Raw genomic sequence first — 23,382 nt, 5'->3', positions numbered from 1 at the left:
CACAAGTCAGATATTTACTTCATTAGTGTACTTACTCACATGTACTTAAACATTTTGCAACATACCAGATTTTCACAGAAAAAATTTTATGCATTGTTAGTACCATTTAAACAGCTTTTTTTGTAATCAAACAATTATTTCTCACACCAATATATATCTTTTTTGTATATATTTGTCTGAGTACATAAAAAAAGATAAAAATGCAGTGTGCAGTCAAGGGGTAAAAGGGCCTGCACCCCCAATAAGAACCCAAGGGAGCCACAGAAGCCTATAGGCCAGCAGTGAACGTCCCCACTGCCAGTAGCTCCTCACAACAACACTCCTACGGAGGTCCCCACATGCCCTCAGCAGTTGACCATGCACCCAGGGCAACCCCAAGGAAGATTTCCAGGCAGAGAGATGTGCTGGATCACTGCCAACCAGACAACCCCAGGCAGTGGAGAATATCCCACAACTGCCCCAATGCTTCCAAGTGGCCATCCACTGCCGCGTTTGCCCATCACACAGGCATTAGGCAAAAAGCAGCAACCACCCCCACCACAATCCAACCCGAAAACCCCTTTTTCTCATCCAACAGCGGCCAATAGATCTGAGACAGCCACTACCACCGTTGGGCAACATGAGACAACATCTCACTGAGCCAGCAGACCCCCAGTGACAACATCACAGCAAACAATGCCACGACAGCCAAGACGACCAGAGAGGACGCCAACCCATCCACAACATAGCCCCTAGGACCCATCCTGGGCCTCACAGCTACCAGAAACACAGCTAATGAAGGCGACAGACCCGAGAACGAACAATACCAACCATGTCACTCAACCTGGAATTTAGGGAAATCACCGGATCACAGCCCATCATAAAGGGAAGGGAGAATACAAGAATGGCAATGATAACAACCCTTACATCTAATATCGATCCAGATTCTTATCCCTCCCCCGAGCTGTGGAAACAGATCACCAGATTCTCAGAATAAAGAATATCATTGATTGCAGCACAATTATGTATCGTGTGTGTATACACAAGCAGAGATGGTGAGTTAAGGGGTGGTGGAGGTTATATCTGTATGCATGCATGTGTGTTTGTGTGACTAAGTAAGTCTGTGAACTCCAGTTTATTTCCTCAGCCATAGTCCTTGATAGCAATGGAATGTTATCAGCCAGCCTCAGTATAGTTCTGAATCAGTTCCACAGGTGTCATTGGAAGGGGTGGTGGGGGCAGAGTTCCATATCCAGCCTTCTCAGGCCAGCAACAGGGGAGCCAATTCAGATCAACAATTCTTTTTTGTCAGGCTGACTCCATTAATTTCCTATCCGTCTTAAACTCTCTCTGGTAAATCCTAATGGCGACTGCAAACAGCCAAATTTTTGTCAACTTCTCCAAGTGCTTTCCCATCCCAATGAGTTCGCAGTTCAAGAATCGCATCCAGTTGGGATTTTTATCACGCAGCATCTGAGTGTGAATGTTGATAGCACGACAAAATCCCTCACACAGGTCAGGCAGCCTTAGAATGGCCAGGTAACTGCCCACTCCAAAAAACAAAGATCTTGTTATTATCAAAAATCCAATTATGTCTGGGTAGCGGTCCGCCGCCGCGGGATCCCTGGTACTCAGGTACTCAAGAGGAAAAAAAAATGTGATAGGGACATCAGACTGCTGGGAAAACTAAAACAATGTTATACTTTGTGTGGTAGTATGAGTTGATTGGTCCAAATGACTTTCAGCTGGGTTTTGGTGTCAGCCAATCAGTGGGAGGTTTGCTTTATAAAGGTGAGCAGGGAGCATCGGTTTGCACTTGCTTGCCAGAGGCTGGGTCACGTCACTTCCTGGTGTCTTTTTACATACCGCCCTGTGTTGTGGCAGAAGCTCACTTGGTGTTGCTAGTCACCACTCTAATAATAATAATGCATTTTATTTATTTAAGGTGCCTTTCAGGGCACTCAAGGTCACCTTTACAGTACACACAAACATCGATTAAAAGAGCAAAAAAGGACAAAAAAATAAATGCAGTAAAATTAGAAATCAGCAGCATAGGGGCTGGGGGCAGAGTGGCTGAAGGCTCTGGACCCCATAGTGGACAGAGAGCACAGCACGGGCACAGTGAGGCTGACTTGAGAGTCCAGAAAGGAATATTGATATGGAGAAGGTCAAAGAGGTATGGGCTCGCAAGGTTGTGGATGGCCTTGAAAGTGTGGAGCAGGGTTTTGAAGTTAATGTGAAATTTGACAGGAAGCCAGTGGAGTTGTTGGAGAACAGGAGACAAAACGACGGCTGAGTTTGGACCAGTTGGAGCTTATGGATGGACTTGTGGGGGAGACCAAAGAAGAGGGAGTTACAGTAGCCCAGGCAGGATGTGACAAGAGTGTGGAGTGAGGGACGAATGGAGGCAGTTAATATTGTGAAGGAGAAAGTAGGCTGACCGGGTAAAATTATTAATGTCGGTTTGGAATGATAACGAACCATCAAGGAGGACACCCAGGATCTTAACCTGAGGGGAGCAGGAAACAGAGGAGTTGTCAATGGAGATGGTGTAACTGGGAGTGCTATTGAGAGCAAATTTTGAACCAATGAGAAGGACATCAGTTTTATCACTGTTGAGTTTGAGTTGGAGGAGAGCCAGAATTTGATTTCTCTGTAAACAGACACGGAGCAAGGGGGGCGGGAAGGTTGAGGTGGGTTTAGAGGAGAGGTAGAGCTGGGTGTCGTCTGCGTAACAATGGAAATGGATGTTGTCCCTTGGGGAACACGGGAGAGGGTTGGGATGTGAATGTCTTTAGCTGGATGAACTGAGTACGACTGGAGAGGTAAGAAATGAACCGACTCCAGGTGTGTGTCAGATAGTCCAATAAATGCGAGCCTGTTGAGGAAGATGGTGTGGGAGATGTGTTGAAGGCTGCAATCAGATCGAGGAGGATGAGAATGGATGATAGTCCGGAGTCAGCTACCATTAGGAGGTCGTAGGTGATTTACGAGAGCAGTCTCTGTTCTATGACGTGGGCGGAAACCAGACTGGAACTATTTATAAAGGTTATTGTTGTGGAGATGAGCATGAAGCTGGGATGCAACTACTTTTTCAAGGATTTGTGTAAGAAAAGGTAGGTTAGAAATCGGACGAAGGTTATTGAAGTTGTTGGGATCAGAAACAAGTTTCTTGAGAATAGCTGTTACAGCCGCAGCTTTGAAAGATGATGGAACAGAGCCAGAGGTTAGGGAGGAGTGAATGATGGCAGTTATCAGGGGCAACAGAGAAGGAAGGCATGCAGTGACTAAAGAGGTCGGCAGTGGGTCGAGCTGGCAGGTGGATGTTTTTGACTTCAGGATGAGGTCAGAAATTACAATATGATTTGTAAGCTTGAGAAAAGTTTGAAAGAGGGGGGCATGAGAAGCAAGATGAGACGGATTGCAGGATGACGGAGGGGTAAGTTGCTAGTGGATCTTACTTACTTTTGTATTGAAAATGACATCAGGGAGTTACAGTGTTCAGTGGAGTAGAAATGAAGGGGAAAAGAGTCTGGGGGGGTAGTGTTTTGTCCAGCACTGAGAATAGAGCCCTGGTGTTCCCATCACCAGCACTGATGAGACCTGCATAATATTGGGATTTGACTGAGGAGAGGGTGTTTTTGTAATAGATTATTTGGGAGTGGTACATTTCCTTGTGAACAGAGAGTCCAGTTTTCGTGTAGAGCCGTTAAAGTTGATGACCTTTGGTTTTAAATTGACGCAGAAAAGGTGAAAACCAGGGAGCAGAGTGGGTGAATGATACAGTCCAAGTTTTTACAGGGCCAAGTGAGTGTGGAGATGATCATTGAGGGTAACCAGTTGATCAGGAGGAGAAGAGTGAATAAAAACTGGGGAGGCTGTCAATACCTGAGGAGAGAGCTGCTAAATCAATGTTTTTCATAGTATGGAAGAAAATAAGAAAGTGACTGTTTAGTTTTGGATAGTTTTAAGCTGGAGTGAATGAAATTAACATGTGATCCGAGATTGAAAAGATCATCAGCAGAACAGTTAAAAGGAGTGACACCAGAGCAGAAGACCAAATCCAAAATATGTCCTTTAGTGTGAGTGGGGAAGTCAATTTACAGTTTTAGTCCAAAACTGTCCAGGCAAGAAGTAAAATCCTTGGTAAGAACCTGATTGGAGTTGTCCATATGAATATTATAATCACTGAGCAAAATTACATTGGGAAAGAGAGCAGATGTGAGTGAGAAAAGCAGAGAAGTCATTAATAAAGTCCTTTTTTGGTTTGTATGGACAATATATATTGACTAGATCAGTTGAACGGAGCGTTAAAGGGGACATATTATGAAAAACACGTTTTTTTTGTTTTAACATATATAAAGTGGTCTCCCCTCACCCTGCCAGCACAGGGGAGACAAAATACCATGAATTTCTGCAAGGTCTGTGACCCCCGCCTTACAGAATCCCCCAGTGTCACGTGATGTTTTTTGAGCCGATTAAAATCTGCGCCTAGGGTGACGTTACCCGAGGCGCAGAGGTTCGGCCTCCGCTGCTGAAACCACGCCCACAACCAGCTCTCTTTGTCGGCTCCGGCTCGAGCGTCCGCCATTGTTCAGAAGCGCTGGCTGTTTCCACAGCGAGGGAGAGTAGAAGTAGTAGAAGAAGTAGTGATTTTTCAATCGACATTTACCCTCATAAAAGGATCAGTTCCCACAGCACGACCCGGCAACTGCACACGAGTCAGCGGTAAGTTCCTTTTTTTTTAATGTTATTTGTATGATCTTTGCATGGGCTAAGTATTTAGCTTAGCTCCGGAGCCCCGGCGCCACATACGGAGCTGCGGGGGCTGCTCACGGACCGGACCGTCGAGGAGCCCCCGGGTTCCGGAGCTCCGAACCCGGGGGCTACGGGCTCGGGGCTCTATTAGTACCGTAATACATTTTTCTTCTGTGGTTTCAGATCTTTCAAGCACCTGGAGCTGTTCACATTCAGAAGACGTGCGGTCCTTCCTTGAGCCAGCAATAGTGCATACATTTTATTTATATATTTTAACTATAAAGTTGCCATTTGTGAAAATTCAGTGTTGTGATTTCTTTACAGTTAACATGATTCATTTGTCTTGTAACATAAGAAGTGAAATGATGAGGAATTGGAGTAAATAACCGTGGTGTACCTGTTTAGAATTAAATTCAATCTTCCTGTTTGAAGACGAGGTGACTAAAGGCTGATTTATGGTTCTGCGTTACACCAACGCAGAGCCTACGGCGTAGGGTACGTGTCGATTTAACGCAGAACCGGGGAAACGCTTTGCTACGCAGCCGCTGCTATTCTGCCCGGAGCTACGCTTTGTCTCCTCCCCTGCTACACGTCATTCAAGCAGCCAATCAGCGCAGAGCCTCATTATCATAGCCCCCCCCGCCCTGAAAATGAACCACAGAAAAAGGATTTAGAAGCGGAAAAAATAAAAACATGGCCCAGAGACTGAATTTCTGATTTATGTAGAAAAAAACAAGCTTTAGATTGTTTTTAAGACATTCAAGGCCTGTTTAAAATATACATTAAATGCCATAATATGTTCCCTTTAAGTTGAAGAGCCAGAGTTTCAAAAGATGAATATGCTTTAACTATAACACGGGAAACCTTCCAGGTCTCGTGGTAGATTATCGCAAGAGTTCCTCTGTTGGTGCAACGGAGCTGGCAGGTGTAAACAAACCCAGGTGGTCATTCAGCTGAAATAATTAATTGGGCTGTTGCCATGTCTCAGTTAGACATAAAAAGTCATACTTGCAATCGCAGAGGAGGTCTTGGAGCAGTTGTTCCTTGCCAATGAAGGAACGAATGTTAATTAGTCAAATTTTGACGTTGCTGCACTCGTTGGTGAAGTTGGCTGACCTGTCTAGGCTGGCTAATACACTGCAGTCCAGTTTCCTACTGGAGTTTTCTCGGAGGATCTCGAGTTGTGGACCAGATGGAGTTGATTGCAGTGGAGTCGTCAATGTGATAGCATCATCGGGTGCCACGTGGACGTATTTCCGTGGAGGTGGGCAAGCGATGTCAGGTCAGAGATCCTGGAGCAGTGGAGGATCGCATCGGTTGAACCGAAGCTGGAAGAGCCCAGCAGCCGTGTATTGGAGTAAGGCTGATGATGGATTAAGTATGATGGACAGGACAGTCCAGACGAGCACAAACCTCATGGCAGGGATGTGGATCTTCATGTTAAGCGAGACAGGAGTAGACCTAACGTTCCCAGAAAGTAGTAGGAGTAGAAAGGTGCGGTAGCCCCACAGGTGAGCGGAGCAGATCAAACTGACAAACAGGTTGAACAGCTCTGCATGTCCCTTGATGTTTGTAGCTGGTAGGTGTGCGTTTTCATGTGTCCTCCAATGTAGTGTAGAATGTGTGGCAACCTGTGTGTTTACAGATCGCTCTCGCTCTGCGCTGCTATCTGGGCCAGCCTGACTGGAATGCAGTGGCTTTACCTTCCTTCCCCAGCCATTTGTAAGTCCCTAATGTTTGTGTTTTTTTTTTCTTTACGTTTAAAGACAACCTAGCAGTTGCATACAGTTTTGTCGTGTGTTTTGTTTTGCTCTGACTATTTAGCCACCACGGATGTGACCACTGTTCACATTTGCATTAATGGGCGTGGCAAAATGGCTCAACAGCACCCCCTAGAAAACTTTGTGCCTCAAGCCCCACAATACGGTTTGACGTACATGCACGAAAATCGGTACAAACCTGTATCACGTCGCAACTTAAAGAAAGTCTCTTGGCGGCATGGCCGAAACCGAACAGGAAGTGGGCCATTTTGAATCAATCGTGTAATTTTGCCGCAATTTATGCTATTTCTTCGGCCGTTAATGAGGCCACCCAGGTGTGTTATACATCTAAATGTGCGTCTCCATCCTGCGACGACGCGCATTACTTTTCTCAGTCAAAAGCGTTACCATGGCGATGATAGACGCCAAAAAGCGCGCCCCCCCTTCATCTGATTGGTCCATATTTGATAGTTCCTACTTTCTGCAATAACCTTTGAATGGTTTGACTTGAGTCGTGGGTGGTGTCATCTGACTCAGTTTTGAGACCTTTAACATAATTGGTGCAAATTAGTCCCGTCCCTTATTTTGATTGGTCGATATTTGATAGTTCCTATTTTCTGCAATAAATTTTGAATGGTTTGACATAAAGACTCGTGGGTGGTGTCATCGGACATGGTTTTGAGTCCTTGACCATAATTGGTGCAAATTAGCCCTGCTCCTTCTTCAAATTGGTCGATATTTTATCATTCCTATTTTCTGCCATAACTTTTGAATGGTTTGACATGAAAAGTCATGGGTGGTGTCATCGGGCTTAGTTTTGAGTCCTTGACCTTTATTAGTGAAAATTGCACGCGCGAGGGCCCATTCATCGCTGCTTGCAGCTTTAATTTGTTTTTGTCTTTTCTCATTCAGTTTGTGGTAACCCTCGGGATTATTCTGTTAATTTGTTTATTTTGGTTTATTGAGATTTTGCATTTTAGTCTACTGTGGTAGATTCCTCTTGTCTTGTGGTTTCATGTCAGGTTGATATTTTAGCACTTATTTTTCTTTACGTGTGGTGTTCCTGGGGTTCACTTTACTTTGGATGGCCCATCACCGCAAGTCTCAGCCCTGATGGGTTCTCGCTTGGTTTTTACAGTGAGTTATATGGTAATTTTTATAAATATTTATAATGGATCTTTTGTACCTTTTTGAACCCTGTCTCTGCCTTAATTGCAATGGACCTGAGTGCCTTTCTGTTTTTGGGGTATTAATCTGAAAAAGTCCTTGGGTGAAACACCCAGGGTGGCGTTGTCTGGTAACAAATTTACCAATCTACAATGCCCTGGTACGTAAACTTGCTTTCACAACGAAAATGATGACTAAATATCGTCGTCAACGAACCTTTATCACCTTAGGAAAACGAGACGAGATGCAACGAAAATAATGGTCATGTGACGATAATCATAATTAAATATATAATGCTATATCGTAGACGAAAAAAAACAAGACTAAAATGTAGGTTACAAAATAAAATATATGCTAAAATGTGTCTTCATTTTCATTGACCAAAACGAGACGAGACGAAATGTTATAACAAAGATCCTTAATATACATGTTTTTTTCTATTTTTTCCTCTTGTTTAGTTGCTGCTGCTGGGTGACATCACGGCCTCAATCCCAGTTGCGGCCCGCGGTGAATTAGATCCAGAAGATGCAGCTGCAGAGTTAGAGGCTGATGCCATTAACGCAGAGCTCCAGGTTCACGTCAATTAAAGACAAAGTTACATAGAGAAAGGAACTGATGGACACTCACGTGGGTATCTTCTCCGGGGCTGGGAGAAAAAGAAGAGACGATCTTTGGATACGCTTTCGCTACATAGACGTGGAAAAGAAAACCAGATGTGTCGTCGAAAAAAAAAAAAGATGGGGAGAAATGCGGCCACAAAATAACAGAAAAAATAAATATGTTGTAAACTCAAATTGAATGTGTGTATTCTTGAATCTATAAGGTAACAATAATATACATGTAATAATAAGATAACCTTGTTTGAATTATAAAATGGGTTTGGTTCAATACAATCTTTGACTAAAACTAGACTAAAATGTCATCCGTTTTTTTTTTTTACTAAAACTAGACTAAAATGGTCATGGACAATTCTGACTAAAATAAGACTAAAATGCTCAAACTTTTAGTCGACAGAGATTTGACATTACTAAAAGGAGTATGAACGCAGAGGTGGACAGAGTACTCGACCCCAGTACTTGAGTAAGAGTACAAATACTACTGGTCAAAATTTACTCCGTTACAAGTAAAAGTAGCTCAGTCAAAATATTACTCGAGTAAGAGTAGAAAAGTACTTGCTTTTAAAGGTACTTAAGTATCCAAAAGTAAATGCTTTTAAATGTACTTTAAGTAAAAGTAAGAGTAAGAGTAAGAGTACATTTCTTATTTTCCACATCAGTAAATTACTATATTTTTTATAAATTAATTTAAGGATCTTTTAACTCTTGTTTCTGAGAATTAACTCTTTGAAACCAGCTGTTGAGTTGTTGAAAGCAGAGAGGTAGTTCTGCTTCGGCAGACACAATAAACATTTGAAAATAAATGTCTGTGGTTTGTCTGTGCCCTCGTTTTTTACTCGGTCGAACTCAAACATTGAGTTAAGATACGGCCAAGGATTTTGTGAAAGTCCCTGCTCTGAGTCCGGCTCATTATCAGACTCAGACGACTCAGCGGATTGTCTTTCTTCTCCTGACGCAGGCGTAGCCATTGTTGCGGCTATGTCTTGACAAACGCAGGCTACTTTGGCGGTATCGTTTTGAGGAGGCTTGATGTGTTTCCGCTTTACGTACATCCCAGTGGAGAGCGTGCACTGTGATAGGTCTCCTCTTTGACAAAAACAGCTTGTGTCCAATAGGATTTTAGGGAAGAAGAAAAAAGAGCAGACCTGAAAGTAACGAGTACTTTTCAGGCTGACGGGAATAGGCCCACCACATGCCAAACCTTTACTCCCATCTCTTTCAGCTGAACCCCACCGAAATGTCTGCAAAGCTGCCGGCAGACATTTACAGCAGAATATATTGTGTAATATATTGACTCGCTGATTGCTCCACTGTCGTTTTATGGATGAGGGCAGGATAACTGTTAGCAATTGGCTGAGCCAACTGTCAATCATATATGAATTAAATGTAATGCTTTATATAAACTCTCCTGGCTTGGTACAAAAAAAAAAAATCACCCCCTCAGTCATCTTGGATGTGAAATCAAATGATTGAGACCAAAATAGTTTTTTGAACCAGGCTGTAAATATGTTTATTTCTGTTCTAAAGTTGGACCTTTTAACAGCTTTTAGAGCCTGTAGTGGCCAGTCAAGGACAAAATGTAGGTCTGCATGAGTTTCAATGCTGAAGTAAGATGGTTGGTGCTTGATTAACAGTCAAAAACTGTTTAATCTCCAACAACTAACATCAACTATGTGCAGGTAAATTCCCCTGATACAGCTGAAAATCCAAATTGTGACCCTACTACCTTGTGGATACATTGATTGGCTCCTACATGGGGGAAATCACTTTCAGTAGTCCAGCAAGAGGTGAGCTCCCCCCCAACTTGAATCTTAGTTGCATATAATGTTAGCAGTGCATCAAACAAAGCTGTTATTTTTCAACCTGTTTTGGGGGAAGCTGAATCCTTTTGGATGGAAAATGATTGTTTTATGGAATAAACTATTGCAATCTCCTTTTACTAGCCCTGTTACTTTCCATCTGAATGCTGACAGAATTTCAAATTTTTAAAACACTGTACACAGTTTGACTCATCTTCATTTGTTTTCCACTAGGAAAGACTGAAGTCCTACATGCCTGTTTTTTCTGAGCCAATCACTTCCTCTTTGCAACATGGAAACAATCATACGCCTCCAAACACATTTGTGCTTTATTTATATATATATATATATATATATATATATATATATATATATATATATATATATTTATTATGTGTGTGTGTGTGTGTGTGTGTGTGTGTGTGTGTGTGTGTGTGTGTGTGTGTGTGTGTGTGTGTGTGTTATATGATACAAGGGTGTGTCAAGCATTCTCACTTTGGTCAAAGTATACACATAAATAACACATGAAAGTTGAATCATACATATACATGGTTTCATGAGGATGTAAATAGACTGAAAGTGGATGTTAGACTGCTTTGGGAGCAGCAACTGTGTATCACATGCAAAACTCTTCATGTTAGTCAGGCCTCTCACTATACCTCACAAGTCCAATTCAAACCAAACTTGCACCACAGCAAAAGGCAGGGAAGCCACTTTTCTGCAGGCTGAATCGGTTTTCAATAAAATGACTAAAGAAGGAATGTGCTGATGAGTGATTAAGACTAAAATGCAGCCACTGGGAGGCCCTAAATATGGAAGGCTGAAGCATGAGGCTCCAGCAGACACCATTTTCTCCACATCTTTGACCTTCAGCAGAGATGAATGAACAAGCATCTGTGTGCACAAGCAGGTGACAGGTCCCCCTTCTTTATACTGCCAGTGGCCGGGTGATTAAAGCAGAACTCCCCGGCCACAGGGCCTTCTATGACTGAGAGCAGGAGCTCAGGGATATGTCACTCATGATGGCCGCGAAGTCCATCATGTCCAAGGTTTACAGGCACTAATTCATTAAGAAATGTGATCAAGAGTCACCCCAAAGTAGAAAGGCCCCCTTTATCTGGATGTTAATCATCTGGAAACAGCACTTTTGATATTTTATTCATATAAACTTTATATATATATATATATATATATATATATATATATATATATATATATATATATATATATATATATACCAAATCAATCTTTATTTGTTATAGCGCTTTTCATACAAAATAAAACTTAATAATGCCCCCCCGCACACACACACACACACAGAGCGAAAAGCAGATCAGACAGATAAGAAGGCCCGTTAAGAGATTTAAAAACGAATAAGAGAACCTTAAGATCGATCTTGAAGCATATATATATATATATATATATATATATAGCACATGGATTTTGTTTTAAAACACTCCTCTTGATACCAATACTGTATGAAATATAATGTTACTATGTATTTTTATACATATATATATATATATATATATATATATATATATATGTGCGTGTGTGTGTGAATATATCACTGTGTACTTTAACCAGTACTAATACTACACTAATACATTACTTAGTAGCGCGTTACTCTAATGACCACTTTTTTTGTAGTGACTCTAATGCTAATCTAATGCGTTACTATTTCCAAACCAGTAATCAAATTAAAGTTACTTTTCCAGCATGAGTATAACTCACCTACAGAACATATCAGGCAGCCTGCCACACAAACGTAAACAACAATGGAGGGAGGAGAGAGATGCACGCTTTTTAGCTGGAAATACAGTCACTATTTTGAGTTTGTGTCAACTAATGATAGCAATATTAAGGTTCGTTGTACACTCTGTGCTGGTGACAAAGGGTTATCTCTTCAAAAGCACTACGTCAAACTTGAACAAACATTTGCAGTCCCATGACGGCACAATCAAACTTAGAGAGAAAGTCCCACCAGGTGGTGCCAAGCACAGAGCTGCGACTAATGCAGGAGGCCCCCCACCACCCAAATAACAAAAGCTGAACTTCGGTGCAAAACCAGTACAGTAAGTGGTGGAGAATTGAAAAAGTTGGTCAGGCAGTATGTTGTAGAGGAAATACTGCCTTTAAACACGCTTGACTCACGCTCGTTTCGTGACATTATAAACAAGATCCTGACTACTATCAATGCTGAGTTGCCTGACGGAACATCTTATTCTTCTTACCTGGAGAAGGAGTATGCAGAGATGGAGAGAAATCTGAAGGCCGCACTGACTGAAGTGGATTTGTGTCAACCACCGCGGATATTTGGACCGCTAACAACAGAAGCTACTGTATATGGGACTAACGCTCCACTGGATCAGTCGATCCACATTAGAGCGCACAAGGTTGCATTGGCTTGTAGGAAAATTTGCGGTAGACACATGTATGATGTCATTGGTGCAGAAATCAAAAACACTTTTCATATGGACTACTCAACAAAGTAGTTGCAACAGTAACTGATAATGAATCCAACTTTGTCAAGGCGTTTCAAGTTTATCAGCCTGTCACAGAGTCCGATGATGCGATGGGGGAGGAAGAGTCCAACCCCCCAGATGATTCCACTTTTTTAGATCTTTCAGAAATCCTCTCAGCTGAGAATGAAAGTGATGGTCAGCTTTCTCTTCCCCCGCACCATAGGTGTGTTTCACACACCATCAACATAATTTCCACCAGTGATGTGGACAGATATTTAACTGCCAATGCAGATAGTAAGAGTGTGTATAGGAGCAGCATAGCAAAATGCACAGCTCTTTGGACTAAATCAAGTACATCAACCCTTGCATCAGAAACAGCGGAGGAAGTCAGCAAAAGAAAGCTCCTGGTACCAACATCCACAAGTTGGAATTCCTTTTTTCATGCTGTAAAGAGAATTGCAGAAATCCCCATGAGTGAGCTGAACAGTCTGTGCACCAAGCTATGAGATAAGTGCTTCAAAGACAAAGAGTATCAGTTCTTGCACAAGTACCGCATGGTCATGAACCCTCTGACTACAGCACTGGACATTTTACAAGGTGACTGTCCTTATGGAACTTTACTACCAACACTTGAAATTCTGATGCAGAAGACCCTGGCTGTGAAAGACACCCTCTCCAGGATGACTGCAGGCCTTCCAGATGCCATAGTGCAGGTAAGTTCCATCTTTAAGCTGGTTTAAGATTTCTAACATCACAATATTCATCAACATGGAACAGACTATTCATTATCAATACAAAAGAAAATTAAAACAAATACAAATGTTGGCAAATAGCCTCAAAAAAATGTTATCCATAATATAGGTCACACATTAGGCATGGTTTACAAGTAATTCAATGACATAATAAATAGTAGGTCTTGAAGGCATAAACATATCAATTATATTTTTTAGGCTATCCAGACTCGTTTTCTGGTGTGCTGGATGACAAAGATGCCCTTCTTGCAGCTGCCAGTTGTCCAAAATTCAAATTCCGATGGCTGAAAGATGCAGGTAGGAGGGAGCGACTAAAAGAGCTTCTGACAGCAGAGTGCCGCACAACTGCTCCTGCAGCACAGAGCCCTGCCAGCGTGCCCACCATATCTGGCAGCCAAGGTGAGATGGACTTTTTCAATTTTGAGGCAGAGCCAGAGGAGGACACCTACTCTGCAGAAAAGGAAGTCATGGACTACCTGAGGTCAGCCTATGACCTTCAGATTCTGCATCAGTTTTCAAACATAAAGAACATTTTCTTAAAGTACAACACTCCAACCCCATCAAGTGCTCCCATGGAGCAGCTTTTCAGTCTGGGAGGTTCGGTGCTCACGCCAAGAAATAGACTTTCTGACAAGAGATTTGAGAAGGTTCTGTTGATGAGCTACAACCACTGGTTTACTTGTCTCACTCCACTGTTTCACTCATAACATGCGATTACAACATAATTACATAATAGATTGTAAATGGTCATTTTTACCTTCACAGTGTCAACAGTTAAATATGTCAGGTCAAAGAAGACTGTTTTTATTTTAGACTATATTAAAATATTTATGTTTAAGTGAAGTCTATTTTTCATTGAGATTTGTGTTTTTTTTCAGGAAATAGTTTTTAAGTTCAACTTAAAATGTCAGAAAATTGAAATTACTCATAAAAAAATTCCAATGGTGAGTATTGGATGTATTTTATGTTGAGGCGGTGGGAGGTTGTTGTCGGCAGCTGCTGGAAGTGATGGAAGTAATCAGTCAAGTAACTTAGTTACTTTTTAAGGGAATAATCAGTAATCACTATTCAGATTAGTTTTTCAAGGTAACTCGGGCAAAACTGACTTTAACACAATTTTACTCACGAACGTCACAGTCATTAAAGGTGAGGCCTTTTTTATCCCAACTTGAATCTTATATAGATGAATATAATGTCAGAAATACACAAAACAACCTGTTTCGAGGGAACCTAAAATCCCATTGGACCAAAAATTATGTGCTTGTTTATTAATTTTACACATTACACATATGAACTGGGGGGAAAAAAAAAGTATATGCAGGCTTTTCAAACATTCACAGTGCTGGATGGAAAAGATATACTGTAAGTGAACCCTGGACAGCCAATTCTCCTGTGACAGCACTGACTTCAAGAAAGTACTTTCAAAAGCTCCACATAAGAACTACGCAAGCTTCTTACCAGCATGGTATTAACCATTAATATGTGTGCAGACAAAAAAAAAAAAACTATGCAAGCTTAAGCAACAACAATATAAAGAAGCAAGTTGAAGAAAGTTGAACAATGCCAAGGGTTGCAAAAGGGAACAACACCACAACACAAACACAAGCAAAGTACATGTTGTTAAAATATCTATATCATCACAATATGAATGATACATTTATAACATACATATGAAAGTTCCCTGGTCAGTCTGTACATTATAAATGTGTGGGGAATACTTCAGGGTCAACTTTTTCTTCTAGAAAAGATTTCAAGAAACTAGGCTCGAAGGGCCAGGACAATGCAAATGCAAATGGTCTTCAAGTAGACTGAGCACCAGCCTACTTCTTTTCCCTTGGGAGATACCAACCCTAACGCACAGCTCAGAGTTCAAATGCTGGTAAGAACTTTTTGAAGTGAAGAACATTTTAAAACACTTAAAGCCATACATTCTTTTCTCATAATTCCTCTCACAGGGATTGACAGACAGGCGTCGTCAAGTTAAGGGTGGAAATATACTTGCATTTCACAATTTGTGCACATCATTGCTTCCAAAGTGCACCCTGCGTTCGTTTGGCATATTGGTCATCCAAATCCCCCTAAAGATATGCAAAGCATACAATACGTAATATTGGTACTAGTTCACGGCAAGTGAGCCATCTGCAGCTCCACCATCTGCTGCACTGGTGTTGAGTTGAGAGAGTTGAACAGGTCAGTCATACCGATGTTTTATGGAATTTTGTTATGTCGAGTCGTCAAACTTTACCATCCATTTAGCGTTGATATAGTCAAACCTCGCTGAATACATTTAAATGTTGTGACAGTGTTTCACGTTGTCAATTTCCCACATTGGTAAAACAAGAAAAACAGAACATGACCCAAATGGCATTGATTTAATGGCCTAAAAACCATCTCTGATTTACTGCTGTTTTCTCTGCTATGACCACAACACCAGTTCAGGTATGTAGGTACAGGGCCGCCGCAAGGGGTGTGCGAACCGTGCGACCGCACGGGGCCTCGCGCCCCAAGGGGCCTCGCGCCCCAAGGGGCCTCGTGCTATGGGCCGTTTTTTTTTTTTAATGTTTTTCTTTTTTTTTTTTCTTTTTGTCCCTTATAAATATCAACAGTCACGTTCCATTACAGACCTAAATGTGTACTAGTCTGTGCATATCAATAAATATATGTGCAATGATGCGCGTGTCTGTTGTTCAATACAACTGATCAGACCAAGCGCAGACACAAGCTGCTCTGATCCAGACGGGTGGAGTTGGAACAAACTGTCACACAATGTTGAGAGAACGAGACAGATTCAGGAAATTTCCATCAGGGGATGAAAAAAGAAAAAAACTAAAGAAAATGGAAGAGTTTAATGCCTCTCTGAAAGGCTCGTTTGATACATTTGTTACAAAAATCATCGATCTGAGCGGGTCTCAAGCAGCCGTGGGGCCCCGCGTCGAGGCAAGCCAAATGATGATGAGGCAGGGGAAGGTATCCAGTATTTTGCTAATTAGAGAGTTAACATTGCGCATATGGACACCCGATCCGACCCGAAAAACCCAAAAATTTTGCGAGGGCCCCCCCCAGCCATTTCGCACAGGGCCTCGCAAATATACCAGACGGCTCTGTGTAGGTATATTAATGTATTCAATCAAGAGCATAAGTTTTAGATTTGAGAGCATTAGTCTGTGTTTTCACGTTTTCATTCTGCAGCCTACTGCTCCCTTTCTCAAAAGAGTGCTCAAACTAAAAAAGTCCCTGTTAACATGAAACATTGTTTTCCTCCTCAGAACTGTTTTCCTTCTTGCAAAACTCAAACAAACCTGGATCTCTGTAATCTCAACCCCTCCCCTCTGCTCTCTGCTTTTTTACACGCAATCGCGAAACTTGTCCTAGCAGACTTTTCTCTGCGCTGGAAGTCAAAGCAACATCTCCTCATATGTTCGTTTTAAAAGCACTTTTTAAGACAAATACATTTACAACCTATTTTCTCCCCAAAGCTGAGAGAAACATTTTTTGTATTCATTCTTTTCTTACAATGCATTTCAGTTTCAAAGCTTTTTATTTGCTCAATACATTTCAATTAGAACATAATAAATTAACCTTACAACAGTTTCCTTGTTCTATTTTTTACAGTGGTGTTTTCAAAACTGAGTTTTCACTCTGGCCCCAAGTGGAGGCCAGCGGTACAACACCATCAGAGTAGTACTGAAACAGCACAGCCAGTTGTGTGCACAAACTGAGGCGAATGCTTGGACAAACTGCAAGTATATTAAAGCCTTAAAGGAAACAATAATATACTTGCCTTTCAATAAACTACAACCCCTATTTCAAAAAGTGGAGATGCCTTGAAAAACTTGAATAAAAACAGAATGCAATGAATTGCAAATCTCATGAACTCATATTTTATTAACAATAGAACATAAAAAATATATCCAATGTTAAAATTGAAGCACCAAAATTGAGATGATGCCCTGTTCCAACAAAAAGTTGATATAAAGCCAGTACCTTTATTGATAATCCTCAGGAGATGGAATTCACAAGGATTAAGCTCATATTTGGCTTCCATACCTCAAAGATGCTAGTGAAGACAGGGAGAGTTCCTGGTGTTGCTGTGGCAACAGGATATTCACCAGGTAACAGAAAATTATGTTTGAGGAGCTCAGGTTGCTCTACATCTCATGAGACTTTGCTCACTAATCCGAGTTGGTAAAAACATAAAGGGTTTTGTGCATGGCTGTGGCAACATCAATCCACAGCCCCCCTGTAGAATGCTTCAGTCAAGCAGCCCCCTGTGTACTTTTATCTACATGCATGAAATTCACTGGATGGTATTTAACATACCTACTGAGGTTTGAAATCTCCTAGAGTCTTACATTTGTGAAGGATGGGTGTGTCTTCCTGTTCGTGGTGACTCCTGGGGACCACGCACTAAAAGTCACCAAGACCAGTAGGGAGTATTAACCACATATACTGTACTATCTGTGTAAATATCTGCTCTTATATGGTGTCTTTTAACCTTTTTTCAGGTTCTTAAAAGAGCTTTTTGTTTCTCAATGACTAATTTAAAGACATATACTGGTCATCATTTTCCTTTTACTCATCCTCTTTTCATCCAGATCTGTACCTTGTGTATGGTGGTCTTTTGCTTAGGGACAGTTTGATATGTGGTGTGACCAGGTATCAAAGCACAAACCTCCTGGTAAGAGGACAATGACAGGTGAGCCACTGTCAACCCATGTTTTGTTTTATATGATATTATTGGTGTGAATAAACTTAATAATCTGTAATCTATAGTTATTTGTTAAAGTGAATGAAAGACAGACTGGGTGTCTTTGTAGAGTCTGTATCTATTAACTACTGATACTACTGATTTAGAGGATGATTCCACACCTGTTGAAGTTTAATTTGTGTGTGAACTGACTACAAATTAGCATCTAAAGTGAAATGATATCACTGCAATAGAAATGATTAATTATAGTAAAATTCAAATTAATTAAATTAAATCCAGTGCCAAACTGAAATGTCCTGGGATGAACATAAACGTACAGTATTGTGGGCAGTACAACAACAACTTAGATGACAATATAACATACAGAATCAGCAGGTACCACAAATTAATTATCTTTGTAGATATGGACAAAAACTCATGGGGAAAAGTTCAGTATTCAGTTTGCACAGATGCTACTTCATATTGACATGTTTTAGATTGCAGCTAGTGCCACTAAATACTGCAGAGGTTGTGGATGTTGAGCAGAGCAGACTGAACTTGTGAAAGAGGCTTAAGTCCCACAATGTCACAAGCAAGGTAACTGTAACATGAATTAGTTACATGGAGATAAAGTCATATCCACACACAACTTTACACAACACTGATCAAACTGTGTCGATGTCCTCAGTCAGTTTTCTTTGCTGCAATCAGGAAAGCTATAGCAGAAATGTTACATTTTACCCCTCTGCACTTGGTGTTTTTTTTTTGTTTTTTTTTTTTCAATAATATATATTTGATTAGTCCATCATTAATCAATCATTAATAAGTGAACTGATTGGAACTGAGCTGAATGTGGCTAAACTCATCGTAGGGTTATAACCGTTATCATGGTGTATAAAAAATCATGAAGGTAAAATGTTTTGCCCTTCACACATTTATTTTTTTTTTTGCTGGCATTGAATTCCATATTTGTTTAAATCAAGGTTAACCTTGGATTATCACATTACAATGGTGACAGTAAGCGTTAAGTAAGAACTGGAAAATGTTGCTCTTTAATTTACAGCAGGCAGGATGGTTAAAGTCAATCTCACCATCGAGCCTATGATCAATGTTTATTCTAAGACTGACCTCAATCACAGAAAATGGCAGTAGAAAAAAATCCAACCTCGATTATTTAGCTGCCATAGCACATCCAAACCCATTTTCCTCTGAATCTGGATGTTAAGTTTTTATAAATGTAAGACTAAGCTGATTTGTGTTGTCCCATCTATACATCCCATACCTTGAACGTTACAGTATGTCTTGTATTTTGGTCTTTGGTTTTGTAGTATGCCACAAGTAAGACATTTCCATACTGATATTTTTTCTGTTAAAGACAAATAAAGATAAAGGAAAATAGCCTATGATTATAATTTGAAAAAGAGAGATATTTCAATAAACCCAAACATGAAGAAATAATATAAAAATAAAGGATGCATAGTTTTTCCAGGACTGATTTAAGGTGAGCCTGAACCTTGAACCTCTTCAAACATCAAAGCATTTTCTCCTGCATTAACAATGACTAAATATATAACTATAATAGAGTCAAACTATTCTGTCCCTGGAAATTATTAAGTAACTGAAACTTCAAAGAAATCACTGTCAGTGAGTTTTCCAATCTCATGTTGGAACAACAGACATCCAATACTGCTATCTTCAGTGTTCTTGTCATGGGTTGTTGTGAATGTAGAACACCTGAGTGCAAGAGAAGGAATAAGAAAGGAATGCAAAGCTTCCAGGCTGAGAAGCGTGAGTAGTGGTGGGGTGGGTTTGTGCTTTGGAGAGGTGGAAACAAAGTCAATTTTCCCATGAGCTAATAAAAGGAATTACACCTTCTTCAAGGTACCAAGCTTTCTCATTTCAAAGGCAGCTTTTCATATGCACCCATTTTATCTTATTTTCCAGGATGCAGTCCAAAGCGATGACTACTGTACAGAAGTGCTGTGAAACCCAATGGCAGTACATGATACACATGATACAATTTGAGCTGAAGAGTGTACAACAGTAGCAGTGAGCATCTCACTCCCAGTATTCTATAGTTAGTTATGTCTAAAATTATCCTTTCAGGTCATGAAAATACTTTCATGATTTACTTTAATACTTTGATTTTTCACATTGCTTCCGCATATCTATTTCTTTTGTTAAGATTGTGAGGATTTTTCCACTTCATTCATTAAGTTTGTTCTGTTGAGTATAAAATGTAACAAGGCAAATCTATGTAAATGTAATGTACATAATGTACATTAAAGTAACATATGCATATTTCTAGTCTTGCAAGACAATATATATTATATACATTAATTAGTATATATGGTGTAGTTTTGGTCATAACATTGGTACATGGTACATTTACATGTACCAACATACAGGGAAACAGTTTTGTGAATAGCCTACATTGTATAAACACAAGCAAAATGGCTACAAGCCTGCAGATGAAGAAAAACCAGAGACTGCATGTTACAAACATAAGATTAACATTTTTTTTTACAGTCAACTGATGTCATAAGGCTTCTGGGAAATGTTTTGTGTTAAATTACTGCAAGTTCTGCATTGAACTTTATTTCTTTGCTGTCCATGTACTGTCTCCAACCGGGTAAAGCACTGCCAATATTTACTCTGATTTTGGTTCATCTGGTATTTTTCCACACAATAAATTTTCCTTACCAGGTGGTTGTGGTAGTGGCAAAGTTCTCTTCCCAAGGTTATCAGCCATCCTTGCTGTTTCTGTTTACCTATCCTAAAACGGTAACTTGGGGGCGGTACCTACATGACTGACAAGTTCGAATACACCCACAAACTGTCCAAGTTCTTTATGTCATAATTTCGGACTGAGAGCGCTACGTTGCTTGCTACTGCCACAGATGGCTGACACTAAGAAGTCCATCAGACAGCTGCCTAGTTCAGACTGCAACAGCTTGAGTCCCTACTAAGACCAAGAAAGTGGATCATGTCACTCCAGTCCTCAGATCTTTACACAGGCTTCCTGTCTGTTAAATAATTCATTTTAAAAATACTACTGTTAGTTTATAAAGCACTGAATAGTTTATGGCCAAAAATATGTTTTGGATCATCAGCCAACCAGAGCTGTCGGGTCATAGGGGTCAGATCTGCTCCCAGAATCAAAACTAAACACTGAGAGGCAGCATTCAGTTTTTATACTTCTCACATAATATGGAACATACTTCCATAAAACTGCAAGATTTAAAGCTTAATCTTAATCTTATAATTGTTTTTACTTTATTTTTAATGCACTTTTAATTTTCTTTTCCATCTTGCTGTATGTTATATGTAAAGCAGGTTGCCTTGTACATGAAATATGCTGTTGAAATAAACTTGTCTTGCATTGCCTTTAAGTTTATACACAAAAAGTATCTATTGACATGAGCCATGCTTTGTAGCAAAAGAAGAAAAAAAATCTCAAGACAAGTGATCCAGGGTAGTTGATTTTCATAAACCTGGACGGTAATCCATCCATCCATTTTCTATACCTGCTTTATCCTGCGAATGGTCACCGGGGTCGGCTAGAGCCTATTCCAGCTCATTACAGGCCTCTCGCCTGGGGTTCACCCTGGACAGGTCACCAGTCAATCGCAGGGCCATATATAGAGACAGACAACCATGCATACTCACACTCAAACCTACAGGCAATTTCGAATCATCAATTTACCTAGCATGCATGTTTTTGGACTGTGGGAGGAAGCGGGAGAACCCAAGCAAGCACAGGGAGAACATGCAAACTCCACACAGAAAGACTCCCGTCAGGTCAGGGAGTCGGACCAGGAACGTTTTCGCTGTGAGGCAACAGTGCTAACCACTAAGCCACCGTGCTGCCTGAAGGTAATCCAATATCTTCTAAAAGTAATCAGGCATTAATCAGTCCACAGTTAGATAACCTGTCTGTAAATTACCGTGAGACAGTTTAGTACTCTGGTCACTTTTGCTAGAAGCTGGCAGCCCCCAAATGAATCCAAAGGCAAAATACAGAGTCCCAATGAGTTAAAGAAGAACCTAGGAGTAACGGCTAAAGGATTGAAAACGTTATTGGAACTGGAAACATCCCTGCTTAAAAATCTACCGTGCACAAGTCAAATGTAAGACATTTAACAGGCAGCGTGTCAAAGACAGAACATCATGGATGAAGCTGCTGGTCACACATTTATGTGCCCTGCCCACTATCACGAAAACATGTGTAACCTGATTAAAGTAAAAGTTGTAGAGCTCAGATGAAAAGCTCAACACTATGTATGGCACAGAAAAAGCAGTGCTTACCAACAGTTGCACATCACCCACACTGTGGGGTTCAGGAAGCATTATGATCACCCCTTAACCCAAACAAAATGCTAACTGCAACCAAAATCATTACTGCTCAAACATCTCCTGAATGTTTGTTATGGTAGATTTAAAATTTTCAGTACTGTTAGTGTCGTTGAAAGATTCATATCTTTTGTTAAATGCTAAAGTCTAACTTCGAAAAGTTTCTAACTCTGCTGATCTGTGCTAACTTTGGCCTTGAAAGACGCTGTGTAGCGACATGAAAGCTGGCTGTGTGTCTCTCTCTCTCTGTCTCTGTGTGTGTGTGTCTCTCTCTCTATCTATCTGTACCTCTCTTGTAGTAGAAAAGATTAACAGTTTTATATAATCATTGTTGTTTCTTAAAGCTTTGGTGACTGTAAAGAATATCTGCGACTCTGCTCAATGCAAAGGAATGTTGTATGCTGTAAAAACCTGCCTGTCTTGGGCTCAAATTGGAAGAGAGCACACGCGACCTCCTGAGTGAGGAGATCCGCTCTCGGTGTCCAAATTATCTCCCCTTTTCCTGGGTATAGAGGGCGTCTTTTCTCAGAACAGGTGTCTAGAGATTGCCCTTTTTTGAGCAATTTACACCAAAATTCGTAGTAACAAGTGTCACTCGGGGGATCCTCCCCTTGTGTGCACAAATTTCTCAACATTCTAAGGAAAGACACGAGATTCTGGGAAAAGACACAAAATTCTAAGAAAAGGACACCTGTTGTTGAGAAAAGGTGCAGGGGAGAGTGATTAAAGTTTAAAAAAATGAAAGGTTGTTTCTTGTTCCTCCGATAAAATATATACGTGAGGGAAACAATGGAAGAATATGGGTTGTAATCATGATAATAAATAAAACTGAGGGGTGTGGCCCCCAAGCCATTTGATAGTATATAAGAAGGAGGACTCGATGAAAGATTTTAGAGTTGTCCATTCGAATGGTTAATTCTCTTGTGGTTGGTACTAATTGTTTTTATGCAATAAAAACCTCTGCAGTATTGAACGGAACACCAGACAGATCTGACTTGTGGCATTATTTTTCTTCAGTCCAATTGGAAACAGTGATACTTATAGA

At 40.6% G+C, this 23,382-nt stretch overlaps 1 protein-coding gene across 2 annotated transcripts in view; it reads right to left on the bottom strand.

The window, feature by feature from the left end:
* Positions 1-23,382, bottom strand: part of opcml (opioid binding protein/cell adhesion molecule-like) — a 564,503-nt gene that overhangs the window by 65,054 nt on the left and 476,067 nt on the right. The window lies entirely within an intron of this gene.

This window comes from Cololabis saira, chromosome 14 (genome assembly GCF_033807715.1).
Source record: "Cololabis saira isolate AMF1-May2022 chromosome 14, fColSai1.1, whole genome shotgun sequence".
Classification (NCBI taxonomy): Eukaryota; Metazoa; Chordata; class Actinopteri; order Beloniformes; family Belonidae; genus Cololabis; species Cololabis saira.
The sequence above is the reverse complement of the archived record's forward strand: the minus strand, read 5'-3'. Positions and strand labels throughout refer to the sequence as shown.